The sequence below is a fragment of the Arachis stenosperma genome, chromosome 3, assembly GCF_014773155.1.
Source record: "Arachis stenosperma cultivar V10309 chromosome 3, arast.V10309.gnm1.PFL2, whole genome shotgun sequence".
Lineage (NCBI taxonomy): Eukaryota > Viridiplantae > Streptophyta > Magnoliopsida > Fabales > Fabaceae > Arachis > Arachis stenosperma.
Genome location: NC_080379.1, coordinates 94,473,911 through 94,486,124, shown reverse-complemented (window position 1 = coordinate 94,486,124; position 12,214 = coordinate 94,473,911). Strand labels below are relative to the sequence as shown.

The 12,214-nt window shown below is 39.2% G+C and overlaps 1 non-coding gene across 1 annotated transcript; it reads right to left on the bottom strand.

The window, feature by feature from the left end:
* Positions 1-11,579: 11,579 nt before the first annotated feature.
* Positions 11,580-11,687, bottom strand: LOC130972490 (small nucleolar RNA R71). Its single transcript, XR_009083654.1, has one exon. It is a non-coding gene; the product is annotated as a small nucleolar RNA R71 (small nucleolar RNA).
* Positions 11,688-12,214: the final 527 nt, after the last annotated feature.

Genomic DNA, 12,214 nt, shown 5'->3' with positions numbered 1-12,214 from the left:
AACCCTCTAAAGACCTCATGATTGATGAGCGGATAATTTATACGCTTTTTGGCATTGTTTTTAGGTAGTTTTTAGTAGGATCTAGCTACTTTTAAGGATGTTTTTATTAGTTTTTCTGCAAAATTCACATTTCTAGACTTTACTATGAGTTTGTGCATTTTTCTGTGATTTCAGGTATTTTCTGGCTAAAATTGAGGGACCTGAGCAAAAATCTGATTCAGGCTGAAAAAGGACAGCTGATGTTGTTGGATTCTGGCCTCCCTGCACTCAAAATGGATTCTTTGGAGCTACAGAAGTCCAATTGGCGCGCTCTCAATTGGGTTGGAAAGTAGACATCCAGGGTTTTCCAACAATATATAATAGTTCATACTTTGCACGAAGATAAACGACGTAAACTGGCGTTTAATGCCAGTTCCATGTTGCATTCTGGCGTTCAGCGCCAGAAACAAGTTGCAAGTTGGAGTTAAATGCCAGAAACAGGTTACAACCTGGCGTTTAACTCCACAAACAGCCCAGGCATGTGAGAAGCTCAAGTCTTAGTCCCAGCACACACCAAGTGGGCCCCAGAAGTGGATTTCTGCACCATCCATCTTAGTTTACTCATTTTCTGAAAACCTAGGTTACCAGTTTAGTATTTAAACAACTTTTAGAGACTTATTTTGTATCTCATGAAATTTTAGATCTGAACTTTGTAAATTTTGCTGGCATGAGTCTCTAAACTCCATTGTTGGGGGTGAGGAGCTCTGCAGCGTCTCGATGAATTAATGCAATGATTTTTGTTTTCTATTCAAACACGCTTGTTTCTATCTAAGATGCTGATTTGTACTTAACTGTGATGGATGTGATGATCCGTGACACTTATCATCATTCTCAACCCATGAACGTGTGCCTGACAAACACCTCCGTTTTACATCAGATTAAATGAGTATCTCTTAGATTCCTTAATCAGAATCTTCGTGGTATAAGCTAGAATCTATTGGCAGCATCCTTGAGAATCCGAAAAGTCTAAACCTTGTTTGTGGTATTCCGAGTAGGATTCAGGGATTGGATGACTGTGACGAGCTTCAAACTCGCGAGTGTTGGGCATAGTGACAGACGCAAAAGGATCAATGGATCCTATTCCGACATGATCGAGAACCGACAGATGATTAGCCGTGCTGTGACAGAGCATTTGGACCATTTTCACTGAGAGGATGGGAAGTAGCCATTGACAATGGTGACGCCCTACATACAGCTTGCCATGGAAGGAGCCTTGCATGTTTGAAAGTGAGAAAGCATTATGTTACAAGGATTCAGAAGACAAAGCATCTCCAAAACCCCAACATATTCTCCATTACTGCGTAACAATTATTTATTTTATGCACTTTCACTTTTTACAATTGAATTAAAGAACCCTATTGGTATCCTGACTAAGATTAATAAGATAACTATAGCTTGCTTCTAGCCAACAATCTCCGTGGGATTCGACCCTTACTCACATAAGGTATTACTTGGACGACCCAGTGTACTTGTTGGTTAGTTGTGCGGAATTACATATTGTGAAAGTAATTTTTGTGCACCAAGTTTTTGGCGCCGTTGCCGGGGATTGTTTGAGTTTGAACAACTGACGGTTTATCTTGTTACTTAGATTAGGAAAAATTTGTCTTTTTGGTTTAGAGTCACTAGGATTGTATCTTCTATTATTCCTTTAAAAAAAATTCAAAAATATTAATTTTCTTTAATTAAATTTTCATTTTTTTATGAGTTTAGTGTCATGTTCTAAGTTTGGTGTCAATTGCATGCTTTATGTGTTCCTTCAATTTTTCAAAAATAGTTTTTCTTCGTTTGGTTCATGCATTTTTTGAATGTGTCTATTTTCTTAGGAATAGTTGCCCATTTGAGTTTTCCTTTTTAAAATCTTTTTAAAAATAATTTTTCTTTGATTAAATCTTGTGCCAAATTTTAAGTTTGGTGTTCTTTCTTGTTAATTTTCCTTTAGTTTTCGAACATTATTTTTGATTTTCTAAAAATTTTAAGTTTGGTGTTCTTTCTTTTGTTCTTATTGTTCTTGTGAGTCTTTAAAGTGTTCTTGAGTTTGCTTTGTGCTTTGATCTTAAAATTTTTAAGTTTGGTGTTCGTTGGTGTTTTCCCTCCAAAATTTTCGAAAACAAGGAGCATTAGATCTAAAAATTTTAAGTCTTGTGTCTTTTGTGTGTTTTTCTCTTTCATCATAAAATTCAAAAATAAAAAAAATATATCTTTTCCTTTAATTTCTCATAATTTTTGAATTTCTTAGGTTGACTTGGTCAAAATTTTTCAAATCATATCTTTTTCAAAAATATCCTAACCACTTTCTCTCTCCTCACTTTTTCGAAAATCTTCATAAAATATTTTCAAATTTTTTATTTTTTTATTTTATTTTACTTTTTTTATTTTTTGTTTTTTATTTTGGTTTTTATTTTATTCTATTTTACTATTTCAAAAATAATTTTTTTTAATATATTAAAATAAATCCACATCATCTCCCTTTCTCCATCATGGACCTAAGTGGAAATGAACAGTCCAGAAGGACTCTGGGGTCATATGCTAACCCCACTACTGCTTCATATGGGAGTAGTATCTGTATACCCTCCATCGGAGTCAGTAGCTTTGAGTTGAACCCTCAGCTCATTATCATGGTGCAATAAAGTTGCCAGTATTCCGGTCTTCCACAGAAAGAATCTAAAGAGTTTCTGGCACAGTTTTTACAAATTGCTGACACAGTACATGATAAGGAAGTAGATCAGGATATCTACAGATTGTTACTGTTTCCATTTACTGTAAAAGACCAAGCTAAGAGGTGGTTAAATAACCAACCTAAGGACAGCATAAAGACATGGAAACAGCTGTCAGAAAAAATTCTGAATCACTATTTTCCTCTAAAGCGGATGACACATCTAAGACTTAGCATCCAAGGCTTCAAACAAGGAGATAATGAATCGCTTTATGATGCCTGGGAGAGATACAGAGAGATGCTAAGAAAATGCCCCTCTGAAATGTTTTCAGAGTGGGTGCAGTTAGACATCTTTTATTATGGGCTTACAGAGAAAGCTTAGATTTCTCTAGACCACTCATCTGGTGGATCTATACACATGAGAAAGACAATTGAAGAAGCTCAAGAGCTCATTGATACAGTTGCCAGAAATCAGCATCTGTACCTAAGCAATGAACCTTCCATCAACGAAGAGGCTAAAACAGTAACTGCTGAACTCAGTCGTGCAGATCAAGCTACTGAATTCAATCATCAATTAGATTTTCTAACAAAACAGTTAGCCAAATTCAAGGAGATATTGCAAGAAACAAGAATGGCTAATATGAATATGAAAGTCCAGTTGAAGCAAACAGAACAGCAGTTATCAAAACAAATAACAGAAGAGTGCCAAGCAGTTCAATTAAGAAGTGGAAAAATATTAAATACCTCACTTCAAGGCAGCAGGAAGCCAAGAAATGAACAAACTGCTACCCAAAATCACTCTGAGGATAGTCAGAGCCCAGAGAGGAATAATTCTGGCGCTCAAATGCCAGAAAAGGGGTGGAAAGCTGGCGTTAAACGCCCAACCCATGCTCAGTCCTGGTGTTCAACGCCAGAAATAGGCAAGGAATTGGCGTTGAACTCCCAAAGGAAGCACAGTTCTGGCGTTCAGACGCCAGAAACAGGTAAGGAGTTGGGGTCTAACGCCACTCCAGCTTCCACCCCTGGTATTCAAACGCCAGTGGGAGATCAGACACATACAAGTACTGATAGCAACCCCTCTAAAAAGGCTTCTCAACCCACATCTGTAGGTAATAAACCTGCAGCAACTAAGGTTGAGGAATACAAAGCCAAAATGCCTTATCCTCAGAAACTCCACCAAGTGGAACAGGATAAGTAATTTGCCAGCTTCGCAAACTATCTCAGGACTCTTGAAATAAAGATTCCGTTTGCAGAGGCACTTGAGCAAATACCCTCTTATGCTAAATTCATGAAAGAGATCTTAAGTCATAAGAAGGATTAGAGGGAAACTGAAAAAGTTTACCTCACTGAAGAATGCAGTGTAGTCATTCTGAAAAGCTTACCTGAGAAGCTTAAAGATCCCGGAAGCTTTACGATACCATGCACATTATAGGGTACTTGTACCAAGCAAGCTTTATGTGATCTTGGGGCAAGTATCAACCTAATACCTGCATCTACTATCAGAAAGCTTGGTTTAACTGAAGAAGTCAAACCAACCTAGATATGTCTCCAACTTGCTGATGGCTCCATTAAATACCCATTAGGCATGATTGAAGACATGATTGTCAAGGTTGGGCCATTTGCCTTTCCCACTGACTTTGTGGTGCTAGAAATGGAGAAGCACAAGAGTGCAACCCTCATTCTAGGAAGACCTTTCCTAGCAACTGGATGAACCCTCATTGACGTCCAAAAAGGAGAAGTAACCTTGAGAGTCAATGAGGACGAGTTTAAGTTAAATGTTGTCAAAGCTATGCAGCATCCAGACACCCAAAATGACTGCATGAACATTGATATTATTGACTCTCTGGTAAAAGAGGTCAATATGACTCAGAGTCTCGAATCAGAGCTAGAGAATCTCTTTAAAGATGCTCAGCCTGATCTGAAGGAACCAGAGAGAATAATAGAACCTCTGAAAATTCCTCAGGAAGAGGAAAAACCTCTTAAACCCGAGCTCAAACCATTACCACCATCCCTGAAATATGCATTTTTAGGAGAAGATGATACCTTTCCTGTAATCATAAGCTCTACCTTAGAGCCACAGGAAGAGGAAGCACTAATTCAAGTGCTAAGGACACACAAGACAACTCTTAGGTGGTCCATCAGTGATCTTAAGGGCATTAGCCCAGCCAGATGCATGCACAAGATCCTATTGGAGGGTGACGCTAAGCCAGTGGTTCAACCACAGAGGCGGCTGAATCCAGCCATGAAAGAGGTGGTGCAGAAGGAGGTCACTAAACTACTAGAGACTGGGATTATTTATCCTATTTCTGATAGCCCCTGGGTAAGCCCTGTCCAAGTCGTCCCTAAGAAGGGTGGCATGTCAGTGGTTCATAATGAAAAAAATGAACTGGTTCCTACAAGAATAATTACAGGGTGCCGTATGTGTGTTGATTATAGAAGGCTCAATACAGCTACCAGAAAGGATCATTTTCCTTTACCATTCATAGACCAGATGCTAGAAAGACTAGTAGGTCTTGAATACTACTACTTCCTGGATGGATATTCAGGTTATAATCAAATTGCAGTAGATTCCCAGGATCAAGAGAAAACAGCATTCACAAGTCCATCCGAAGATTTGCATACAAAAGGATGCCATTTGGTCTGTGTAATGCACCTGCAACCTTTCAAAGGTGCATACTTTCAATTTTCTCTGATATGGTGGAAAAATATCTAGAAGTCTTCATGGATGACTTCTCAGTATTTGGAGACTCATTCAGCTCCTGTCTTGACCATCTAACACTTGTTCTAAAGAGGTGCCAAGAGACTAACCTGGTTTTAAACTGGGAGAAATGTCACTTTATGGTGACTAAAGGAATTGTCCTTGGGTACAAAATTTTGAACAAGGGAATAGAGGTGGATCAAGCTAAGGTAGAGGTAATTAAAAAATTACCACCACCTGCCAATGTTAAGGCAATCAGAAGCTTTCTGGGGCATGCAGGATTCTATAGGAGGTTTATAAAAGATTTTTCAAAAATCGCCAAACCTCTGAGTAATCTGCTAGCTGCTGACACACTATTTATCTTTGATAAGGAGTGTCTGTATGTGTTTGAGACTCTGAAAGCTAAGCTGGTCACAGCACCAGTCATCTCTGCACCAGACTGGATATTACCATTTGAACTGATGTGTGATGCCAGTGACCATGCCATTGGTGCAGTGTTGGGACAAAGGCATGACAAGCTTCTGCACGTCATTTACTATGCCAGTCGTGTTTTAAATTATGCACAGAAGAACTACACAACCACAGAAAAAGAGTTACTTGCAGTGGTTTATGCCATTGACAAGTTCAGATCTTATTTAGTAGGATCAAAAGTGATTGTTTACACTGACCATGTTGCTCTTAAATATCTACTCACAAAGCAGGATTCAAAACCCAGACTCATCAGATGGGTGTGGCTTCTGCAAGAGTTTGATATAGAAATAAGAGACAGAAAAGGGACAGAGAACCAAGTAGCAGATCACCTGTCCCGAATAGAACCAGTAGAAGGGGCGTCCCTCTTTCTTACTGAGATCTCTGAAAACATTCTGGATGAGCAACTCTTTGCCATCCAGGAAGTGCCATGGTTTGCAGACATTGCAAACTACAAGGCAGTGAGATTCATACCTAAAGAGTACAGTAGGCAACAATAAAAAAAATTGATCACGGACGCAAAGTACTATCTTTGGGATGAACCATATCTCTTCAAGAGATGTGCAGATGGAGTAATTCGTAAATGTGTGCCTAAGGAAGAAGCACAAAAGATCCTCTGGCACTGCCATGGATCACAATATGGAGGACATTTTGGAAGTGAGCGAACAGCCACAAGAGTCCTCCAATGTGGCTTCTACTGGCCTACTCTCTATAATGACTCCCGAGTATTTGTACTTAATTGTGACAGTTGCCAAAGATCTAGCAATCTGCCTCACAGTTATGCCATGTCTCAATAAGGGATCTTGGAGATTGAGTTGTTTGATGTATGGGGTATTGACTTCATGGGGCCTTTCCCAGCATCATACGCAAACACTTATATTCTGGTGATAGTGGATTATGTATCCAAATGGGTGAAAGCTATTGCAACACCCACTAATGATACTAAGACAGTGCTGAAATTCCTCCAAAAACACATCTTCAGTAGATTTGGTATCCCTAGAGTACTAATCAATGATGGGGGCACTCATTTCTGCAATAAACAGCTTTACTCTGCTTTAGTTCGATATGGAGTTAGCCACAGGGTGGCCACTCCATATCATCCATAGACAAATGGGCAAGCTAAAGTCTCTAATAGAGAGCTTAAAAGAATCCTAGAACGGACTGTGATTAACCATAGAAGGGATTGGGCAAGAAGTTTGGATGATGCTCTGTGAGCATACAGAACAGCATTCAAGACTCCTATAGGAACTTCTCCATACCAGCTTGTGTATGGAAAAGCCTGTCACTTGCCAATGGAACTGGAGCATAAGGCCTATTGGGCAACCAGATTCCTAAATCTTGATGCCAAGTTAGCTGGAGAACAATGATTGCTCCAGTTAAATGAGCTAGAGGAATTCAGACTCAATGCTTTCGAAAATGTAAATATTTACAAAGAGAAAGCAAAAAGATGGCATGATAAGAAGTTGTCATCCAGAGTCTTTGAGCCAGGGCAGAAAGTTCTGCTGTTTAATTCTAGGCTCAGATTATTCTCCGGGAAATTGAAATCCCGGTGGAGAGGACCATATGTGATTACAAGTGTGTCACCATATGGATACGTAGAGCTTCAGGATAATGATTCTAACAAAAAGTTCATTATTAATGGACAGAGAGTTAAACATTATCTTGAAAGCAATTTTGAGCAAGAATGCTCAAGACTGAGACTTGATTAAAGCTCAGTAATAGTCCAGCTAAAGACAATAAAGAAGCGCTTGCTGGGAGGCAACCCAGCCATTAACAAAGCTTATTTTTCAATTAATTGATTTTTATAGGTTCATATTAATTTTCTTCAAGGTAAAATGACAATTGCATGAGTTTACAAAGTTACAGAAGGATTCAGAGGATAAAATAGCAAAAAGAAGCTCACTGGTGCGAGAAAGCCAGTAAGAGCTATTTTTGGCGTTGAACGCCCAAAAGAAGCATCTACTGGGCGTTCAACGCCAGTAGAGATAGCCATCTGGGCGTTAAACACCAGAAAGAAGCATCTTTTGGGCGTTGAACGCCAGAAAGAAGTACCTTCTGGGCGTTTAACGCTAGATTTACAGCGTCCTGGGCGTTCAGAAAAACGCCCAGTGACAAAGGAGTTCCTGGAGTTTAACGCCAGCCAGAAGCAACAGCTGGGCGTTAAATGCCCAGGAGAAGCTACAAATGGGCATTAAACGCCCAAAACATGCAGCGTTTGGACGTTTACCGCCAGGATTGTGGGAAGAAAAATTTTTGAAATTGCCTCTCCTTCTATTCCTCTCATTTCCTTTCTTTTGCTTGAGGACAAGCAAACCTCTAAGTTTGGTGTATTTTTCCGTGATCACTGAGTGAAAACTCATCAAAACCACTTTGGAATCAAGAGAAGTTCTTAACCAAAGAACATGCAGACCATTACCACAAAATAATGGGTCTGAGATCAATGATCCCGGAAGTTAAATTCGATCTGAAAGAAGACGAATATCTGGAGATATAGAAGCTGAAGTGCCAGAAGCTATCTTTTGAAGGACCAGACACCTTACAGGTTGAAGGAGTACCCATCATCTCCCAAACTAAAGGTTGTTAAGTTCTAATCTTAGCCTTAACTCTGTGATAATTGTTCTTATTAGGAATTTACCTTAGAAGTTATATATGAGTAGTAGTAATTAGTATCTCTATTTTGATTTTATCTCCAATTAAGTTATAATTTATTTTTCTCATCATCATCAAACATGAATAAAATAGAAGATTTTCAGAATAAGGAGGCAATAATTTTTTGAGTTCTTAATAAGGAAAATTCTAATTATTTCTAATATGGTGGCAATACTTTTTGTCTTCTGAATGAATGTTTGAACAGTGCATATTTTTTATATTGAATTTTATGAATGTTAAAATTGTTGGCTCCTGAAAGAATGATGAACAAGAGAAATATTATTGCTGATCTGAAAAATCATGAAATTAATTCTTGAAGCAAGAAAAAGCAGTGAAAAAAAGAGAGAGAAGAAAAAGAGGTAGAAAAAGCCAATAGCCTTTTAAACCAAAAGGCAAGGGTGAAAAGGATCCAAGGCTTTGAGCATCAATGGATAGGAGGTACCAAGGAAGTAAATCCAGGCCTAAGCGGCTAGATCAAGCTGTCCCTAACCATGTGCTTGTGGCATGCAGGTCCAAGTGAAAAGCTTGAGACTGAGTGGTTAAAGTCGTGATCCAAAGCAAAAGAGTGTGCTTAAGAACTCTGGACACCTCTAATTGGGGACTTGAGCAAAGCTAAGTCACAATCTGAAAAGGTTCACCCAGTTATGTGTTTGTGGCATTTATGTATCCGGTGGTAATACTGGAAAACAAAGTGCTTAGGGCCACGGCCAAGACTCATAAAGTAGCTGTGTTCAAGAATCAACATACTAAACTAGGAGAATCAATAATACTAAGTGAGATGCCAAAATTGTTCGGAAGCAAAAAGCTACTAGTCCCGCTCATCTAATTAGAATCTGAGCTTCACTTAAAACTCTGAGATACTATTGCTTCTTGATTTCTTTTTATCCTATTTTATTTATCTAGTTGCTTGAGGACAAGCAACAGTTTAAGTTTGGTGTTGTGATGAGCGGATATTTTATACGTTTTTTGGGGTAATTTCATGTAGATTTTAGTATGTTTTAGTTAGTTTTTAGTAGATTTTTATTAGTTTTAGGCAAAAATCATATTTCTAGACTTTACTATGATTTTGTGTGTTTTTCTGTGATTTCAGGTATTTTCTGGCTGAAATTGAGGGAGCTGAGCAAAAATATGATTCAGGCTGAAAAAGGACTGCTGATGCTGTCGGATTCTGACCTCCTTGCACTCGGAATGGACTTTTTGGAGCTACAGAAGTCCAATTGGCGCGCTCTTAATTGGGTTGGAAAGTAGACATCCAGGGTTTTCCAGCAATATATAATAGTCCATACTTTGCACGAAGATAAATGACGTAAACTGGCGTTTAACGCCAGTTCTATGTTGCATTCTGGCGTTCAGCGCCAGAAACAAGTTGCAAGTTGGAGTTAAACGCCAGAAACAGGTTACAACCCGGCGTTTAACTCCAGAAACAGCCCAGGCACGTGAGAAGCTCAAGTCTCAGCCCCAGCACACACCAAGTGGGCCCCAGAAGTGGATTTCTGCACCATCCATCTTAGTTTACTCATTTTTTGAAAGCCTAGGTTACCAGTTTAGTATTTAAACAACTTTTAGAGACTTATTTTGTATCTCATGACATTTTAGATCTGAACTTTGTAAATTTTGCCGGCATGAGTCTCTAAACTCCATTGTTGGGGGTGAGGAGCTCTGCAGCGTCTCGATAAATTAATGTAATGATTTCTGTTTTCCATTCAAACACGCTTATTTCTATCTAAGATGCTGATTTGTACTTAACTGTGATGGATGTGATGATCCGTGACACTCATCATCATTCTCAACCCATGAACGTGTGCCTGACAAACACCTCCATTCTACATCAGATTAAATGAGTATCTCTTAGATTCCTTAATCAGAATCTTCGTGGTATAAGCTAGAATCTATTGGTAGCATCCTTGAGAATCCAGAAAGTCTAAACCTTGTCTTTGGTATTCCGAGTAGGATTCAGGGATTGGATGACTGTGACGAGCTTCAAACTCGCGAGTGTTGGGCATAGTGACAGACGCAAAAGGATCAATGGATCCTATTCCGATATGATCGAGAACCGACAGATGATTAGCCGTGCTGTGACAGAGCATTTGGACCATTTTCACTGAGAGGATGGGAAGTAGCCATTGACAACGGTGACGCCCTACATACAGCTTGCCATGGAAGGAGACTTGCATGTTTGAAAGTGAGAAAGCATTATGTTAGAGGGATTCAGAAGACAAAGCATCTCCAAAACCCCAACATATTCTCCATTACTGCATAACAATTATTTATTTTATGCACTTTCACATTTTACAATTGAACTAAAGAACCCTATTGGTATCCTGACAAAGATTAATAAGATAACCATAGCTTGCTTCAAGCCAACAATCTCCGTTGGATTCGACCCTTACTCACGTAAGGTATTACTTGGATGACCCAGTGCTCTTGTTGGTTAGTTGTGCGAAATTACATATTGTGAAAGTAATTTTCGTGCACCAAATCTCTATACTGTGACATAGAGGATTCATCTTCTCTCTTTGTTTTCTTCTCTTTCATATGAGCAGGAATAAGGAAAAAGGCATTCTTGTTGAAGCTGATCCTGAACGTGAAAGGACCTCGAAGAGGAAGCTAAGAGCAGCTAAAGCACAGTACTCTGAAGAGGACCTAACTAAAATTTTCAAACAGGATAAGGATATGGCAGCCGAACCCAACAACAACAATGCAAGGAAGGTGCTTGGTGACTTTACTGCACCGAATTCCAAATTACATGGAAGAAGCATCTCAATCCCTGCCATTGGAGCAAACAACTTTGAGCTAAAGCCTCAATTAGTTTCTCTGATGCAACAGAATTGCAAGTTTCATGGACTTCCATCAGAAGATCCCTTTCAGTTCTTAACTGAATTCTTGCAGATCTGTAATACTGTTAAGACCAATGGGGTTGATCCCAAGGTCTACATGCTTATGCTTTTCCCTTTTGCTGTAAGAGACAGAGCTAGAATATGGTTGGATTCTCAACCTAAAGATAGCCTGAACTCTTGGGATAAGCTGGTCACGGCCTTCTTGGCCAAGTTCTTTCCTTCTCAAAAGCTGAGCAAGCTTAGAGTGGATGTTCAGATCTTCAAGCAAAAAGATGGTGAATCCCTCTATGAAGCTTGGGAAAGATACAAGCAGTTGACCAAAAAGTGTCCTTCTGACATGCTTTCAAAGTGGACTATTTTAGATATATTCTATGATGGTCTATCAGAGCTTTCTAAGATGTCACTGGACCATTCTGCAGGTGGATCCATTCACCTAAAGAAAACACCTGCAGAAGCTCAGGAACTCATTGACATGGTTACAAATAACCAATTCATGTACACTTCTGAAAGGAATCCTGTGAATAATGGGACGCCTCAGAGGAAGGGAGTTCTTGAAATTGATGCTCTAAATGCCATATTGGCTCAGAACAAAATGTTGACTCAGCAAGTCAACATGATTTCTCAGAGTCTGAATGGATGGCAAAATACATCCAACAGTACTAAAGAGGCATCTTCTGAAGAAGAAGCTTATGATCCTGAGAACCCTGTAATGGCAGAGGTGAATTACATGGTTGAACCTTATGGAAACACCTATAATTCCTCATGGAGAAATCATCCTAATTTCTCATGGAAGGATCAACAAAAGCCCCCAACAAGGCTTTAATAATGGTGGAAGAAACAGGTTTAGCAATAGCAAGCCCTTTCCATCAT